The following is a 19200-nucleotide window of genomic DNA, read 5'->3' as shown; positions in this document are numbered from 1 at the left end:
CAGGTGTAAATTATCAAATTAACAAAGAATGACATTTAGTAAGCCGCTGTAGTTTCAGGGTCCCTGTAGGCCCGTTTCACAGAAAACATGTGGACTTGTCACAGGTAAAAATAATTAAACAGTGTCGGCCTATTTCAGGGTCCTGGTTTCTCTCACTGGAACACTTGAATAAAACAGAGCAATTGTTACTGTCAGTTGTAACATCTTTCTTTTTCCTACTATGACAAGTCAAAATGTCTGCTGTGAGAAAGGCCTATTGTGCATGCTGGCCCACTAACACACTGGCACTGCATACTAGCACACTTGAATAGAGAAGAACCATTGTTGATTGTATAATGCTGGATTTCAGTCAAAGTCAGAGGTTGGAATTTCCCAGTTGAAATGTCCAACTTCCGGCCTCCAAGCGCTCCATGAGCACAACGCCCAAGTGTAAACAACAACCATGGCTGACCTTGATAAAGTGATGTTTTTTTGGCAAGTGCACACACACAGGGGCTTTTTTTTTGGCATTTTTAACATTCTCGTAGTCACTTGTTTAGAGGAGATAACTTTCAAAGACTGTTTACTGTAACCAGCTACCCAGTAACACTGGCAACCTATTTTGACATAATTAATGTTGTTTAGTTGATAGTTGATCATTTACAATGTGCGCTTTGATGGTTGTTGTCGATGTAGTTGCTTCTCTATGATGTCGGAGTAGATGAATTTGCCCCAAGTTTACAAGTACAAACTTTGACTTTGAGTGGCGTTCCATTGTACTTTTCCAAGAAGGAGATTAGAAATTTTTAACCCAGTTGCCAGAATAAATGTTGGCATTGTACATTTCTGCAAACCACCAATTTGTTACATTTATATGATTCATATGTGGCGGGTATGCTGAAACTTTACGTTCTTTGGATTCAATTTTCAATTTTATGTTATGATAACACTGGGGTTTAAATGTGGATAGGTTTTGGCACAAAAACCACTTAGTTGGGATTAGGAAAACATCATGTTTTAGCTTAAAATACACGCTTTTGTCAATGCAGACATGGCTGGCAGTTGGTCTCGAACAATGGTCTATTGTCTGCCAACCCAGTCGCTAGAAAAAAAATGTTGGCCTTGTACGTTTCTGCAAACCACAGATACACACACAGTTACATTTGCACTTTATTATGCAGCGGCACAAAACCACTTAGTTATGGTTAGGTAAAGATCATGTATGGGCTTAATATACCCATTTCTTGGGGCACAGTCCCTGCTAGATAAGCAGCAATGTCTTGGTAAAAAAAACAACTGCTTTTTGTGGCATTATACCTGCTGGAAAAACAGGGATGGGTTGCTACAAAACACCCACACGTGCTGCCTAAAAAGCCGCTGAAACACAGCAATGACTCCCGAAATCACAGCTGGTTTTGTTGTTTGATGGTCTCGAAGAGTGGTCTGCAGCTTGGCGGGCGTCTTGCCTAGGTGACAAATCATCCACCATCTCCTCCACCTCCTGATGACAAAGTCAGCTTATATACTGTGTCACTTTAGAAACGCTGATAGGATACATGTGAAATGTTCAAATGGTTCTCAGAAACGTACCAGATCTTCTTCTGCCGACTGGGCTCTGTCTGCTGCTTTGCAGCCTTCTTGCCTAGGTGTCACACCACCGTCCCCTCCTCCCTCTGATGACAAACTCAGCTTATGTAATATAATTTGAACCACATCGTATGTTTGCCAACATTTTATTTTGGTACCTGGGCTGAAATTCCGAGTTGTCTGGAATGCAGCATTAGTGGCATCTTTGTTTTTCCCACTATGAGAAGTCAAAACATCTGTTGTGAGAAAGGCCTATTGTGTATGCTGGAACATAAACACACTGTCATTGCTCACTAGGGCACACTTGAATAAAGAGGAACTATTGTTAATGGCATTAGTGACATCTGTGCTTTTCCTACTAAGTCAAAATGTTTGCCAGGGGACTGTTAAATGTGTCACATACCCAATATGTATACAGAGGACGGTTAACAGATGTTTTGAGGATACAACACACCAGGATCTAGATCAAATCTGTTTAAAGAAAACTGTCTGTAAAACACATAAAGTTTCAGATTCGAGAATTTATGCTACAGATTTAGAATTCAGATTTACTGCATATATAATTTATTCACAAATGTCAAGAGGAGCACAGTAAAATATTATATGGTTTGGATAAAAGACTTCCCACCTCTAAAACACTGCAAGCTCTTGCATACCACCCACGAGCATTTCGGGGCTGACACCACGCAGGCTTCCGTTATCATCCTCAAACAAGACACAAAGTGAAGCTCATCTGTGTTGATAATGATTTTGCCCGATGACCCTGACAAAGTGCAAACAGCACATTTCCATGTGCAACGTTGCCCTCGGCTCTTTTCAATCCTCTGTCTTTAGCTCAGCAGCGTTGACCCCTTTAGCTGTGCTCAATTTGTTGGTTACAAGACGATCTCAATGCCAACAAAGAGTGGGTGTTTTCTTTTCAAGTGAGAGATTTTGCATGAAATACCCCGGCTGTGTTCTTGCCTCGCACTGGCCCACTGGTCTTTACAGATTTTCAGTTTCACCCAGGAGCTACAGGATATCAACACTGATGTTATGTTTTGGATCACATCAAAAGGAAGAAGTTCTTCACATCGTAGCCTGCGGGAAACTGCTGGCTTCGTCTTGCATATATTCAGACCTTCTCATTTTATCACCGTTTTGCTTGCACTGCCCACTTCATTTTGAATTCTCCAGGACTGCTACACAAGCTGTAAAGCTGACAACTTCTGAGCCCCTCTCCCTCATGCTGGGGAGAGAATGTATTACAGGCTCTCTCTGGGAGTAGATGGTGTCAAAAAGCATTCCTTTTACCTTGTGCCAACGGGGAATTTTCCACCTGGTCTACTAAAATGAGTTTTAGGTCTTTTGGGAGGTGATTCTTTGTCAGATAGGACTGCACATGCATTTTGCAATTTGTAATACATTGTACAAATAAAATGAATAAGACATATTTGAAATAGTAATTATTAAAGAGTTTGTTTTGGAAAAGAAATATCTTACAAATGACCAACTCAGCGCATTAAGATCGATGACACATATGCCTATTAATGTTTGTTTTGCACCTGTTGCACTCATGTATACAGTATATGGATGTGGACACCACTATTAGCTGAAGAAACCATGTTCATCCACTTATCCGGGGCAGCAGCCTGAGCAAGGTATTCTAGACATCCCTCTCCCCAGCAACACTTTCCAGCTCCTCCTGGGGGACCCTGAGGCTCTCTCAGGCCAGATGAGATATATAATGCCTCCAGCGTGTTCTGGGTCTACCCTGGCCTCCTACCAGTTGGACATGCTCAGAAAACCTCTAACGGAAGGCGCCAGGAAGCATCCTGATAAGCTGCCCGAACCACATTACTGTAACTGGCCCTTTTTGACACGAAGGAGCAGCCACTCTACTCTGAGCTCCCTCCGGATGTCTGAGCTCCTCACCCTATCTCTAAGGCTGAGCCCAGCCACCCTATGGAGGAAACTCATTCTGGCCACTTGTATCCAGCATCTCATTTTTTTGGTCACTACCCAAAGCTCATGACCATAGGTGAGGGTCGGGACATAAATGGGCCGAAAAATAGAGACCTACCTTTCGGTTCAGCTCCCTCTCCACTACTAGAAGCCATGTATGCAGACCGAGTTCTTTGCACCAACACAAACCCACCCATCACCTCTGTCTTTCAAGTAAAGCAAGGAAAAGAGAGTTTTTCCAATGCTTAAATACTCTTTATTATAAGTGGAGCTTTGGGGAAGGGGTGTCAGCTTTGATTGATTAGTTTATAGAGCTGAAAAATTCAATCTGTGCTTGATGAACGGGGTTATTAGTCTGCACAATGCTCTTTTTGGAAGCTTGTGTACCACATAGGAGGCGCAATAATATGCCAAATTACCCATGGAACATAATTAACTAAATCTGGACGTCAGTAAAATGTATGAACAAACAAGGGTGAGTTGAAAAAGTTTAGAAGTTGCAGTTTAACATATATTTCATGGTTGGATTCAAACCATTGTAAAACATAGGCATGCAGAAACACAAAACAAAACAAGCTGTAAACAACATATAAAACAGACATGTATATAAAATTAGTTATTTGCCTCAACATTGAAAATGTCTTTGAATGTTACCTTTTGTTGTACATGGCTTGAAAGCAGCACTAAAGTCTTTAACTTTAAAATATAAAATCCTCCATGCCATATTTTCTGTATGACTATAAAAAACCACAACCCAAATGTCAGAATATAGTAACTTTTTCTTTTTCATTCTTATCTTTAGTGAGCCCCTTTTGTATCAGCAAGATTGATGCACAACATTAAGAATCATGCACTATTTGTTACACAGCAATTCCTGGCCACACCCTGCAGTATATTTGGGGGGAAGCAGCCTGAAGCTGAATCATGAGATCAGTTAAAAAAGGAGAGATACATTAAAGAGGCCATCTGTCATTTCAGTCTCTTTGGTTGTAATGCAATTTAACATTGACAAGCCTACAGAACGAAAGTATAGAGAGGGTTAGGTACATTTGCCTCGAGCGATAAACCTGGCAAGTCTGGAAAAAATGAATAAACTCATCATTTCTCTTGCGTTTAAAATGGTAGGCATATATCTCAAACTGACAGAGGCAAAACTGTCTTTAGTGGTAGACATTTCTTTTTTAAAGCTAAAGCTTTCAAGTTGTTGTCATATTAACTTTTCTCTGAATTATTTTGGTAGTGCTGCACACACAAAAAAAGTAGAACTGACTTTGAAAAGGACATAGATGCTCAAAATTACTCCCAGAACAACAACAACAAAAACAAAGTTTACAAAAATAATGAGGGGAAAGGGAGAAGAAGAAGCACATGATTGCAAATAAGCTTGATGGTACCTTTTCAGATGGGTCAGTTAAAATAATCTTTGAGTAAATGTTCCTGCCTTACATTTTGAGAATTGCATTAAAATTACAGTAGTTGTTAACAGGTCTGAGATAAGAAGGTGAAATAGAAATGTAAAACAATGTATCATCTGCATAACAACGGAAACAGATACCAAGTACCAGCCCATAAACCTGAGCTTTGTTCAGCCCCTAAAAATATGACAAACGTTTACTATTTTACTAGGTTTGCATTCTGCAAGTGTTGCATCTGTGGCAGCTGAGATGACAGCTTATTCTATTTAAAAACACAAAAAAATATAGTGACAAGCATGTCTCCTAATGTCTTAAGTTGCTGCATACTTCAAGCCGCAGTGGACGTATTTGTAGGGGGCTTTAGCAGGATCCATTGTATGTACCTCCTTTTTAAAACAGCAATGTTTATATACATGTTGCTGCTAACTGAGTACACCTCTGACACACCAACAGAACAAGACCAAACGTACCTCAAAGCTTGTTGCAAACCGTTTCATACTGTTTTGAAGAAACATATTTTTTAACCTTGGAACCGTAGCAAAACAGTGCACAGGTTTCAGGCAGAAAATGCCCGTGGAGACAAGATCAGTAGTCTAGAGCCATGCTAGCACTAAAGTCAACATAACATTCTCATGATGACAATGCTAACATGCTCATGCTAACCAGATGTAATTTTACCATAACCACCATCTGAGCGTCGAGCGTTACCCTACTAATATTTGCCAATTAGCAAATATTAGTAAACACAGAACACAAAGCACAGCTGAGGTTATTTGCAGGTATTCAGTCAGCTGAAATGTTGGCACGATGATGCCACTAGATTAAAAGTGAAGAGGTCAGGAAAAGTCATAATTCATCCTGAGGGAAACATGAATGTGTGTACCCAATCCACCCAATTGTTGTTGAGATATTCCACTTAAAACCATAAAATGTCAACCTGGTGCTAGAAGAGAAGTCAGGGAATCACCAATAATCCTCAGGGAACCATAAATGTCTGTACAAAACTTCATGACAATCCTCCAGACCATTGACTATATAAAGATCAATGGCGCATCTCCACTTCTTCCCACCATGCAAAAATGAAGCCAAAATATCCTGGATACAGCTGCTGCTTTCTTGTGCTGTTGACATCATTTAAAGCCAGAGCTTAGCAATCTTGGCGGCATCAACATTGATTCCTGCCATCTGACCAACTGGGAATAGTGCCATTGATTGTGATTACAGCTGTCACGGTATTACACCCCCCCTTTTTTAATAACATCCAATAACTGACTAAAACCAAACTTCCATCCTTATTATAAAGTCTATGATCCAGACTTAAATATCTCAATAACTGCTCAAAGTTGTGGACCAACCAACTGACCAGCATACCATCATCCTTAAGGCCCAGACACCAAACCAACTTCAGAGAACTAGCAGCAATGAAGCTGCTGGCTGTTCCTGTGTCTTGCCCAAAAAGTTGCACAGGGACACACCGTAAAGGCTACAGTTGAATTCCAGCCAGCACGCATGTTTTTTGCCTGCGTGAGGAAATAACTCTCCACACCAGCAGATGGCGGTCTGTTATCATTCAAAAAGGGAAACCCTTTGTGTCTTGACACTAATTAGCCAGTTAGCACATCAACAACACAATCTAGTATTGACAGAACAAAACAAATTTACCCTTTGGCAGTGAACAATAATGCAAGCCGTCACAAAATGTTTCTGCTTAAGAGCCAAGTGGCTAACGAAAAATATTTGTTCATTACGTAAGTTTGTTTTGGTTGACTTTAGCTCTTTGTTTACTTTTCTCACATCTGTTTCTCTTCACGTATGCTTGAGTGATTTCATTTACCAACAGGCTCTGCTGTTGGTGACATCGATTCAACATGCTGAATCAGCCAAAAAAGCCAACAGGGGCTGACAAGGGACAATGGTTAGGGGCACACAGCACCAACTGGGGCTACAGATGCTAACCCACTACCCAACATTGACCAACCGCTGGTTGGGTGTGTCAGGGCCTTTAAAGACAATAACATGGCTAAAAATAAGGGGCCATTGAATGACTCCTGGGGCACACCACACGATGATATAGATTTACTCCCTCTAAAGTCAATCAATTTAGTAAGGCCTGAACTAGTCAAGAAAGATTTGACTTTTCCTGTTCTTTTTTAACAAATGCAAACATTTCAATTCAGCATTTTGTTTTGTAATCATGCATCATCCCCTATTCATATCGCTCAACTGATTCCACAACTGACACTACGAAGTGATTTTATACAACTGATCTTTGCAAACATTGACTGTAAACACAGTTATTTTAATTTATGGCACATTCAGACAGCAGACAGGTTTTAAGAATGCTGTTAAATGGTCTCAGGGGATCTACCAACGAGCAGACACATGAGGAAAAATATTTAATTAAAAGTTGCCATAGAAACAAAAGACAGAACACGACTAATTAGATGCCTTAAAAATGTTGGAAAAAGGTAAGATAGGAAAGCACTGTGAGAATAACAAGACAAGACATACACACACCTATACAATGTGTCATGATGCGCATGCATCTGCAAAATTAAGTCTTCATGCTACGTATTCACAGATATGCCTGGCTCCTGCTGTGATAATGCTAGTAATTCCTCTAAATGTACTGCAAATACAGTCAGATCCTCGGCACACTGCGTGCTCTACTGTATAATTTTCTGATGAGGGACTAGCTGTCAACAGGCTGATAGAACGGAGGACGTCACATGTAAAGACTGAAATGAGATGTGATTTATGGCGTTCTCGATTACGTGTGTTGAAAGAACATTGGCATACGTATTCATGCAGGCATGAAGATATAGTCATGCAAACAAAATGTCTCCTATAGCCACACACACACACTCAAACATACACATACATACACATGCATGGGATACAAATCCGCTTCTCTTTTTAATGTGGAATAAAAAGGCTAAGGGTCTAGGGACAAACAGGAAGTGGGGAAGATGTATAAAAAGAAACCAATGTAATTTTAACCAGGGAGTCTTAACTCTGGGCAATGTGCAATGTAACGGGGCTAAGCAGGGGCTTTGCACAGTGATCCACATGGTGTGTGGCTTTATGAGAGGGCAGATGGTACCACTCAAGCAGGAAGTGATTGACATAATGACATGGCCGACCATGGAATGTGGGTGTATGTGTGTACAGAATGAGTGCATGCGTGTGTCTAAAGATACATCGTTAAAGTGGATTCAAAGAAATCTCTCTCTCTTTTTTTTCATTAAACCCTGCTATTTTTGTGCGCGTGTGCACGATATCCAGGAATTGCACTCTGTTTTGTCTGCGTGTCGACACATCAAGTGATAGCTGGTCCGAGCTGAAGGCCAGTCTCATCTCAGGGATCATGCATGAATAACCACACACACTTTTAACTCACCATACAGCTAAATAAACTTGTGCTAGCAGGCTCCATATGTAAGTACCTAAATGTCTGTGCGTCATCTGGTAGATAACAGAGAACACAAAGAGAAGGACTCCACTTTCAGCTGTTATGATGAATGGAGGTAATTATTTTCTTCTATTCTGGGGAGAACCTTAAGAACTGCTGGGACAAAAAGGCTTACTTAGCGGTCACATGCAGAGAAGTGGGGCTGTAATGTCTGGAGTGACATCATTTGTTACCACTCTGGGACCAAAGGGGGGTAGACACTTTAATGGACAGTTGGGCCAAATTGTCATACTTGGTGATTAAGTTAAGAGGGAAGCTGCGTCACTTAGAGGGGTTACACAAGGTGTTCTACAACCGAAAGGTCATGTGGTTGACTCTTGAAATGGACTGAAGTGTGTCTGTCAGCAGCTGCATGTGCCTTGTCTAAATGCCATCCAGCATGACACACAATCCCCCCTTTTCTCCCACAGTAAGTGCATTCCTACACACCTGTTTTTATGCACATTTAACTTATTTCTCACTTAATCTTCCACTAAAGAGACAAAAAGGAGCAGCAGACAAAACAGCAGATATGTGTACAGCGACGAGGCACCTGATTCGGATGATATCACTCTATTTAATAGCCACTCTGTGTGGTTCTATCTAGTCCATTCTCATTCGTACGCCACCAAAAACCAACGCTCTGTCAGTGAATTTGGCATCAGACAATGATGCCAAAAGCCACCTTCTGTGGTGGTTTGATATGCCACCTGTCGGCCAGGTGCTGTTAGCCAGACAGCACCTGTCACAGCAGTATGATACATGGAGGGGCAGTGTCAGTTTAAATCGGGGCTAGAGCTCACCTGTCACAAGAGCCCGGTCTCACTCCGAAGTCATCGAAATCCGACGCTTGGGCAGTGGCTTGTAGCGTCAGAAACCAACGAAAAAAGGCGTCCTTTACAACGGCATGATATGCGGCCGGTTGCCATTATAGTTTAGCGGCCGTATAGTTACAGTAAGGTAGCGAAAGTCCGAGTGCGGCAGGCAGGAGGGGTGGTGGACAGGTCCAACAAACACCACCTATCACCTGAGAGAGCGGTGTTCCTGATTCAAAGCCAAATCCTTTTTTTTTAAACCTAACCATGTATTTTTGTTGCCGAAACCCAACCATGTGTGTTTGTTGTTGAAGGCAAGAAAAATGTCAATTTGTGGTGTTGTACCAACATAGCGCACTTATTTTGAAAGAGACTGTATGTAAACGTTAAATGTCCAGTGAAAAGGGAAGTGTATCTTGAGAGAAGACAATGCATGTAACAGGCAGAGCTTGACACGGTGTCCCAGAACATCAACAACCAACACACCCAGGGGACCTTGCACGTCGTATGTGGACGTGGAAAGTGGAGGACCAAGAACGTCAATATGTGACGAGGTTGGAGTGAGAATGTGTTGGTCATGGTGGTATGATACGCCACAGGAGGGCGTAAGTTAACGACATGATATAAGGAGTTTGAAAGTCCCTATGAGGTGGGTGAGAAGGGTTGAAAAGGTCCAGCGAACCCCAACAATCTCCGGACTTTCACCCGAGAGCCCAGTGTTTGCTTCCCATATGAATGTTGAGCCAAATCATGATGTTATTTTCCAAACCAAACCACCTGCTTCTGTTGCCTTAACCTAACCATGTGCTTTGTTGATATCCTGGTGTTGGTAGTAGCATCCAGGAATGTCAACAATGGACGCAGGAGGATACCTAATGAGTAATATGTAGACGTGAAAGTCCACTGACAAAGCGACAATACGTGACAACTTGGGATGAGAACGTGTTGCTGATTCTTAGCCTCACAGATATGGCTTATAAGGAGCCTGCAACACCTACTGTTAGGCTTTTATTAGCCTGTTAAATGGCTGCTTGCATATTCAACATCGTTAAAGGGTTACAGTTAGGTTTTACTTTCTCTGTCTATATGTTTCGGTGCAAAAACTACAGGTATGTCAGGTAAAACAACCCTCTCTAGTTAGTCACGGTCCCCTTTCTCACTTTTTATACTATGTCACCTGACTTCCTCCTCAAACAGCTCAATAGCTGGTGCACTATTATAAAACACGGGGATGACTAATTCATTTAACTGAAGCATCTGCGGTCAGCACCGAGCCAGAATATATTTTAGATGAAAAATAAAGATATGGGTGAGACTTATGATTCAGCAATTATTGAAAAGGTCTTTAATAAAAGACCATGAACATATGCTTTCTATCTGAAAACATTTTATTGTATATTGGTGGCCATCCGTTCAGGCATACCCAAAAAGTTCTGTAAGGTCGAGTGTACAAAAGAGGCTAATAAGAGTGCACTCAAAGAGTACCTGAGCGGACACCATCCCTGTATTTCTAGCACCCTCTGATGTTACCCTACAGTACTGCAGCTCTAGTTATATTGCATATGTGTGATACCCTAGACTGTAAAAATAATGGACGTAGTTACCGTGATGTCAGTCATTGCCTTGTGGGCTCCCGTTTTGAAGCCTCGAGTGCAGCATTCGGTCATCACCAATTTGTTTTTCTGGAGCCAGAAGTGATCATATTTGGGCGAGAGACTGGTGCTGTGGAGGTGTGAGGGGTGGATCCGACTGAGAAGCCAAGCAGACAGTCTGTCTCTCAGTGCAGCCCGCCTTTAATTATACATAACTTTAAGTCTTACTAAAATACAAACAGGTGAGTTATATAAAAATGCACCCCCTGTTGGATACTCCTGGTATGACTTTAGGGTAAAGCCACTTAGGAAACTGTCTCTTCCTTGTTTAATTGGCTGATACAAACATGTGACCTGGGTCAGAGTTCATGTTGGCCATCTTTGTTTTGAACGCATGCTGTAGAAGGTCTGTGGAGCATGGCCTACAGAATCTACCTCCATCTGTTAATGGAAAGCCTTGGAGACGCATGGTTCGTAAGTTTACTATTCGTTTACACCAGGTGACATTACTTATGCATACATCTTGTAATTTTGTACATGGTGATTATCACTTTAAAATGCCTTGTGTATTTATGTTTTACTGTCATTTCAGTTTCACAGAAAGTCTGTAGTGAGTGAGACATGATGTCTCAAGACGTGCAAGTAAAGACAGGTCAAATTTACCTCCTCGCCAGAGTCAGAATATATATTCAATAAGCTAAGGATCACCTGAGAATAAGATTTTTTGTGTTTTTTTGCTTTTGTGTTCAGTCCTCTTCCGCAGAGCTTGTCATATTGTTCTACAGTAGCACAATAGACAAGCCAAACACTGACATTTTTGTGTCAGCCACTGTAGCTCTCCTACATGTCTGGCACGCAGGAGACGTATCAGTTGGTTGCGATCTACAACCTCACCACTAGATGCCACTAAATCCTACACACTGGACCTTTAATGGCCTGATGATAGCCATACCAACTATCAAACTGCAACCTTCCTCAATAGAAGAAACAAACATAAATGCAAATATCACCTGTCCCATTTTGTATGTGGTTTTTTATTGTTTGACTGGTGCCCTCTATCTTTGTAATAGTTTAACAGAGTAACTTCACCAGCTCTTTAGCTCAGTATGTCTAATATTCATATAATAGTAGTGGACGGAAACACACAATAATGCATTTTTTTACTAATTTCTAAGAAATTCTGTAAAAAAAATTTGCACTATTTGTGGAAGTAAACTCAACTTTTGTGGGCCACTCTGGAAAAGAAAGTGAATTTGATGCCTAAATTGAAAATTTAGAGGGAGATTATAGTCTTCTGTCAAATATACTTAAATTGTCTGTGGATCCGAGTTAAAGGTCATCAGAAATCAAACGGATATTGGTACTTTTCAAATAACCACAAGGGTGAAACTGTTTTTACACATTTACACTTGAATGTGAGATGTCACTTAGGCTTGACCGGCTGATAACCAGTTCCCATCAAATATATTTGAATTATCTCTCACACTGGTTATGGCTACTTATTAGGCACATCAGAGTAAAACCCTTAATTAAAAATATATGTCAGTTTATTTATTCAATTTTATTTATATATTTTTTTAATTTAATTTTATTTATTTCAGCAATTTAATTGTCTATTTCCTTCTTTTTCCTCATTTTTTCTTTTTCCTTCTATTATTCATTTATTTATATATATTTTCATAAATATTTTTATTGAATCCAGACAAGAATGTACATCAACATTAATGCAACCAGTATCCAGTTTTTTTTGTTTTGTTTTGTTTTTTTCCTCCAATACAGCAAAAGCACATAGTCCCCAAACCCTATCCCTTTAATAAACTCCCTCCCAACCCACCCACGGACCTCATATTAAACCACATAGTGATTATGAGAATAATCAGTGCCATTGATATAAAACTAGTAAAACACACCAGAATTCACTAACATACAATAGGTGGAGTAATTCTGTAAATAATATCCAGCCATCAACAAAAGTAAAACATACAAAAAGGTAAAATAAATAAATATCAGCTGTGAAATGATACCATGGACCACCAATTTGCTGTTTATCTAAATGTTAAAGTCTTGATAGCTGCTCACATCTCAGTCATGTTGTTAAAGCTGACAGACCTGGGGGGATCGATGCCAGTAGATCTAGTGCAACATTATTAATTCTCCTACTGCCAATTGAAATGCAGAGGGCTTATTCAGTGATCTGCGGACAGGTAGGATGAAAGCAGTCCACTATGGGGATACTTCACTTGAAGGGAGTTGATTAAAGTAGTTGAGTAGCGGCCTCCAGTGTGAGTAAAACCTTCCAGAACAGCCTCTAAGTCCAAACTTAATTTTTTCCAGTTTAAGCAAAAACAAGATATCATGTAGCCAGGCTTTAAAAGATGGCAGCTGGGGGGATTTCCACAGCAGAAGAATCTTCCTGCGAGCAATTAAGGAGGCGAAGGCAATGACATGATCTTGGGTGGCTGTGGTACCAATTTCATCAGGAGCTATGCCAAAGACAGCTATATGTGGGGACGGTTTAATATTAAACCTAATATGTCAGAGATGGATTTGTAAAAAGATTGCCAGTAACTAGATCGTTTGGAGCACGACCAAAACACGTGTGTCAGATTGCACGGGATCTGGGAACATCTGCTACATGTTTCACTAGTACTGTGTGGGTAGAGTTTGAAAGGTTTTTCTTTACTATAATGAAGCCTGAACAGTACTTTAAACTGAATAAGAGAAAGTCTGGCGCAACTAGACGATGAGTTGACGGCACTTTAAGCCCTTTCCCAGAAAGCATCAGAAAGATCAATTTGTAACTCATTTTCCCAGTCAGTTTTGATTTTGTTTATCACTGATTCCTTAGTTGGAGTCAGAAGGTCATAGAAATACGAGATATGGCCTTTCCGCAAGGTTTTGGCCTCAAGCACTAAATCTATGCCACTGAGGGGTGGGGCTTGAGGGAACAGGGGTGAGTAGGTTCTAGCAAAACCACGAAGCTGGAAGTATCGGAAAAAAATCTGAGCTTTGTAAGTTAAATGCTGAGCATAACTGTTCAAAACTGGCAAAAACCCATCTATGTACAGATCGCCCAGGCAGGGAAGACCCTTATTCAGTAAAGTGGTGAAACGTGCATCAATTTTCGCCGGCGCGAATCAATGGTTATTACAGATAGGTGACGCTTGAGGGAGAGTGAGCCATCCAAACTGACGTCTAATTTGTGTCCGTATCTTTATTGTATTGATTACTATAACGTTAGAAGTAAAATTTGAGGGGGAAAGAGGCAAAGTACTACATATTAAAGCTTGGAGTGAGGAGGAACAGGAGCTTGCTTCAGTCTGATTATTTATATATTTTTATACCAGAACATTTTCTCCTGGGTTGAAATATGTTTATTTATCATACCACAAGGACTGTTTTTGAAGGCACAGTCTTATAACAAATGTTTTATCTGTAATTGAATATTTTGTCGCTTTACCTTCAAAGAAAAGGGGAAAAAACAGAACACTTTGTAACTATGGTGTGATGAAAGAACTGTGCTCCAATTTTGTTATAAATAAAAATGTAATTTGATATATATATTTCAAATCACAGGAGCTCATTAAGTAGAAATTACACAATATTCCAAAAAAAATTAGGAAACAGCTAAGCACCAACAGGTTCTGTCATGATGTAGGAAAAAAAGATAAGATGAAGAATATAAATATGATCCCCATGATAGTAAAATGACACTGAATACAATGACAACTCTGAGGGTTTGTCTAAAGGAAATCATATAACTTATTCTTTACAAGTTCTTTTAAGTGGCTCTTAACAATGACTACTGCTGCCAGTCGCCTCTGTCATAGCAGCTTTTCAAAAGTAGTCTCAGCACAGGTCAGCACCTCTTATAACAAGCAACAAGTAGACGAGAATCACATCCAATTTGCAAACAAAGACTGCAAAAAGGAATATTTTGTGAATGGGTTTTAAGGAGATCAGATTGTCTGACCCACAGTATGAGGAGAGGATGGCACACTGAAGGAAGAGCGTGTGTTTCTAGTGGTTTTCTTTTTCTGTCACAAAGAGCTGAACAGGCAGTTTATTTGAAGTCAGCAATAAACAGACACAACCCGAACACAGAATGGCCAGATCAGGTGCGCCACATGTTGCACTGACCTCTAAAATAATTGATATGACACAGTTACCTGTGGCTTGTGTTTGACAGGGGTCACTGTGACCGCCAGGGGGGTAAATGTTTGGACTTTTGATATATAAAAAGACAGATCTTATTCAAAACCCCCATGATTAAAGATCCAGTGTGTAGAATTTCTGGGATATATTTGCAGAAATAGAAAATAATATAACGAGTATGTTTTCTTTAGTGTATAATCACCTGACAATAAGAACTGTTGTGTTTTCATTACCTTGATATTTGCTTTTTATATCTAAATAGGGAGGAGGTCTTTGTCTGAAGAGACTGCGATGGAGCACTGCTATGTTTCTACAGTAGCCCAGAATGGACAAACCAAATCGCCACAGCACTTTGCAGCCCCTCCGCAATCAGCAGCCTTGGAAAAACACAAATCGTTTAATGTGAAACTGCTTTATCCAGTGTTTTTACTGCTTTAAATCACCAGGTCTGTTTGTTTTGGAGAGGAAGAGACCTCCTTTGATAATATGGCTCCCGGTAAAAACCTCCTGAATGTCTGGATCTTCAGTTATGAGAGAAAAAAGGTGAGCACACATTAGCAGGTTAATGTAAAACCGGCTTTCTTCAGTACTTTTACTGGTTTAAATCACCATATCTGTTTGTTTTGGAGCAGAATAGACCTCTGCGGATTATTTGACTCCTGATAAAAACCTCCTGAACATTGAACACTGAAGGAATCCCAACCGGGAGAAGTTTCAGTCAGTTGCAGTGTGCAATCCTCACCACTAGATGTCGTTAAATCCCCTTAAATCTTAAATGATCTCAGTTCTTGGAAAACAAATTGGGAAAACAGTCACTTGTGAGTCATTACTGCCTTTTGATAAAGCTCTATTACACCTCTGTACTGAACTTTAAAAACACAACTTTTAGTTTTCTTAATTTATTCCCTGTTAGCATTTAATTTCAGAGCTTCAAATCATTGCTTCTGTAAACTGCACTCGTACGGACACTGGCTTGAAATCAATCTGTATCAGAGTGTGCCAAACTTGGCTGGTTCTTCCGTCTTTACTACTGTAGCCAGTTTAGTGTCATTTGTAAATTCATCACTGCTTCCTTCATAATATTGCTATTGCATTTCTCAAAAGTCTGGAGGAACTGCCTTTGCACATGCCTTGTCTGCTGTGAACATATCATACAATAGATTAAAGTTAAAGAGCTAATATCTCGCTTTAATTTGAAACACCCTGCATAATTATTTAAAAAGGGATCAACTGAAAGCACAAGTCGAAAGCCCTGTAAAGGTAAACCCTCAATAAACGGTGTCTTCTCAGGCTGTTGGTTTCATTTTAAGCACACTTAGTCTTTTGAAAAGGATTTAAAAATCTCAATGGGATTCTCTCGGGCAGATGAAGGCTAAATAAAATTAATACAACCTCTGAAAAGGCTGGTGGTTTGATTTCATTTGTGTTCAGCCTCTCTGCATTGTGGGGTCTTCTGATGCTCATTTGTCTGTTGGCTGAGCAATGGGGATTTTGAACTAGCAGTGGGTTGTTCTCATAAATGCCAAGGCATGTTGTTTGTAACTTGTGTGTGTTTGTAATGTAGGGGTGTTTAGTGTAACATTAAATTAGGGGTTTATCTTATGTGCTTTTCAGCCTTTTCCTTTGAGTTTCCTTTACAGATCTAATCTTTATCCTCCCCAACTAATCCGCCTTTACTGCAAGTTAAAGAAGATGACAATGAAAAGTCTACATGTTGCAGCAGTGACACACCTTACCTTTCCCTTGCCTCCCTCTGAAGGCCCTACAGTAGGCTCTAGGAGGAGTGTGGATGCGAGGAGAGTCGGCTGTTGCATGCTGAGTGATGACGATAGCCGACATAACTAAACCCACCCACAGTTCATTTAAATGCCCGCGCACGGCTCTCTCCCAGCTCGTCACTGTGTCTCCCGTTGCTCTGCATTTATAAGGCGCCCCGGTGCGCGGAAAGGCACAAGCATGCCTCGTCTCTAGAGAGGCAGAGCGCGTCGCTGGTTTCGTTTTTGGATGAAAGACCTGTGCAGCCGCTGCTGAGGAAGAGCGCAGGAGTTTTACTCCAAGTTGACTGCAGCAGGTCGTTGTGACTGCGACCTTGTTCTCAGGGGTGAGTTGTTTCGTTTTTAATCACTCTGTGCTGCCTTTATATTTGTCCTTTTGTTTCTGACGGAAATTGAGGCTGCGCATTCCCCCGGTGGATGAGGATGCAGAGGAGCGATTATAGAGGATGAATGGAGCGTTCCTGAACTAATGTGTGAACCTGTGGCTAAGACAGGATGTATCTTACTAGAAAAATATCTTTGTTGCACAAAATATTAAAGTTTCCAGCCTGATTGTTGTTGTGTACTCACCAAAAAAAAAAAGTGTCGACAGAACTTGCTGTTGTGGGAAATGCCTTTTAAATTCAAGCTCGATGGAACATTTTGTGCGTTTTTTGGCGATTGCATAAAACAGAGCAGTGCAAAATGAACCCAAACTAGATTTTAATGACTTGTCCCTGCATATTTGCTGACTCCTAAAATGTGTTTTGCATTTAAACATTGTCTGTAGATGCAATTTTAATTAATGTCATCAGGTTTCTTTACATTTTGTGACTGGCTTTTTTTCTGAGTAGCAACACGCAGGTCTGTAGCTGCATGTATGCTGGACTTCTCTTGACAACAGAGACCAGAGAGAGGAGGGAAAATCTTGTTTTTACAGCCAGGGAGTTGTTGCGGAAATGTATCATCATCTGGTCCATCTGTATCTGTTGCTGTAGTGGAGGTGGAGATTTGAAAGCTGTTCTCCAGTTTAGTTTGCTGTTGCATGTTGAGTGATGATGATGATGATGATGATGATGGCACTCGACGTAACTGAGCTCACCTGTTTGATGTACGTATGGTCAGACTAACCTGTTGGTGCAGGGCGCACAGACTGACGTATGAAAGCCAAACCTGTCTGACTAATATCACCCGGTACCCAGTTAATTAAGCCACATATATTTCGGTAAATGTACCGTGTAAAGTAACAATAAAGCTGTTAGAAGTAGGTTTTGCCTCTCTGCAAGACATGGCCACAAAAACAGCTAAAAAGGGACCCAACATTTGGCCCCTGGATGGTTGCCCACTTTATCCAGCAGGTATTTTATAGCACGTTCATATTGTGGTCAGAAATATGTGGCTTTTTTGTCTGTAAATGACCGTTGAAACAAACAAACAAACAAATGTTTGCCAATGCAAATCACACGCTCTGTGCGTAAACAGAACTACTTCAAACTTTACAAGAAGAGGAATTCCTCAGTAGCTACCAGAGCAACAAACCAGGAATTATCTCGTGATTAATGACTACCTAATAAGTACTTTCTGAATGACTGTAGATAATGATGCACTCGAGCACAGCCCTGATGATCTTTCCACGTACAAATGATTATTTGATATCCCGTGAGCCTGCGCGCAATTTCCTTGATGAAACGTTCATTTAGCTCAATCAGGTGCGAAATGGAACACCGCCAATAATTAACAGCGTTGCATTAATATTTAGAACATTAGCTCTTAACAGTGAAACCGTCCTTACCTCGAGCCAGACACTGCATCAGCCTCACAAAATCAGATTCCAGTCTTCATATTCAGAGCACATCTCCATCAATATTCACACCCGTTTATTGGCAATGTCTGATCTTCGTAGGGTGCAGCTACAAAGAGGTGAGGATTAAAGGGCCGCTTACTTAAGTTATTTCTGCGCCTCGGGACACTTCCAAGACGCGACACTTTTTTCCTACAGCCACGAACTTCAGATGTGACCCCTCCGATGTGTCACTTCATTGAGTATCAGTGGGTGTGGTGTTGAAGTGGTGGAACAGTCAGACTTTTTTGTCACTTGTGGCACAATATATGAACATCTGGTGACTTTTTGGACTCGGGGGAAGTTTATATCGCGGCCACATCACACATTCAAGGACACAGCATGGGTTTAAAAACATCTGAGCAGTTGCAGAGGAGCGGGGATAACAACAAGGTGTAGTGTGAAAACGAAGCTGCTGTAAAGGCGGAGCGCTGACCTTGGTGCTGAATACTTCCTGCCGTGCGCCGCGTGCCCACCCCTCGTATACCGACTGCTGGGCGCGCGCAGAGCACCTCAGCTGACGTACTGTACATTCCAGGCGACGCCGCCCACGCGCCCAGATGCTGCGACTTTAAAGAGCAGCTAACGCGCTTATTGTGCATTAGAAGAAGTAAAAGGCATCACTGTGGCATCTGGTACACGGGGCGGGAGGGCAGAGACAATAAAAC

This window comes from Epinephelus moara, chromosome 8 (assembly GCF_006386435.1).
Source record: "Epinephelus moara isolate mb chromosome 8, YSFRI_EMoa_1.0, whole genome shotgun sequence".
Classification (NCBI taxonomy): Eukaryota; Metazoa; Chordata; class Actinopteri; order Perciformes; family Serranidae; genus Epinephelus; species Epinephelus moara.
The sequence above is the reverse complement of the archived record's forward strand: the minus strand, read 5'-3'. Positions refer to the sequence as shown.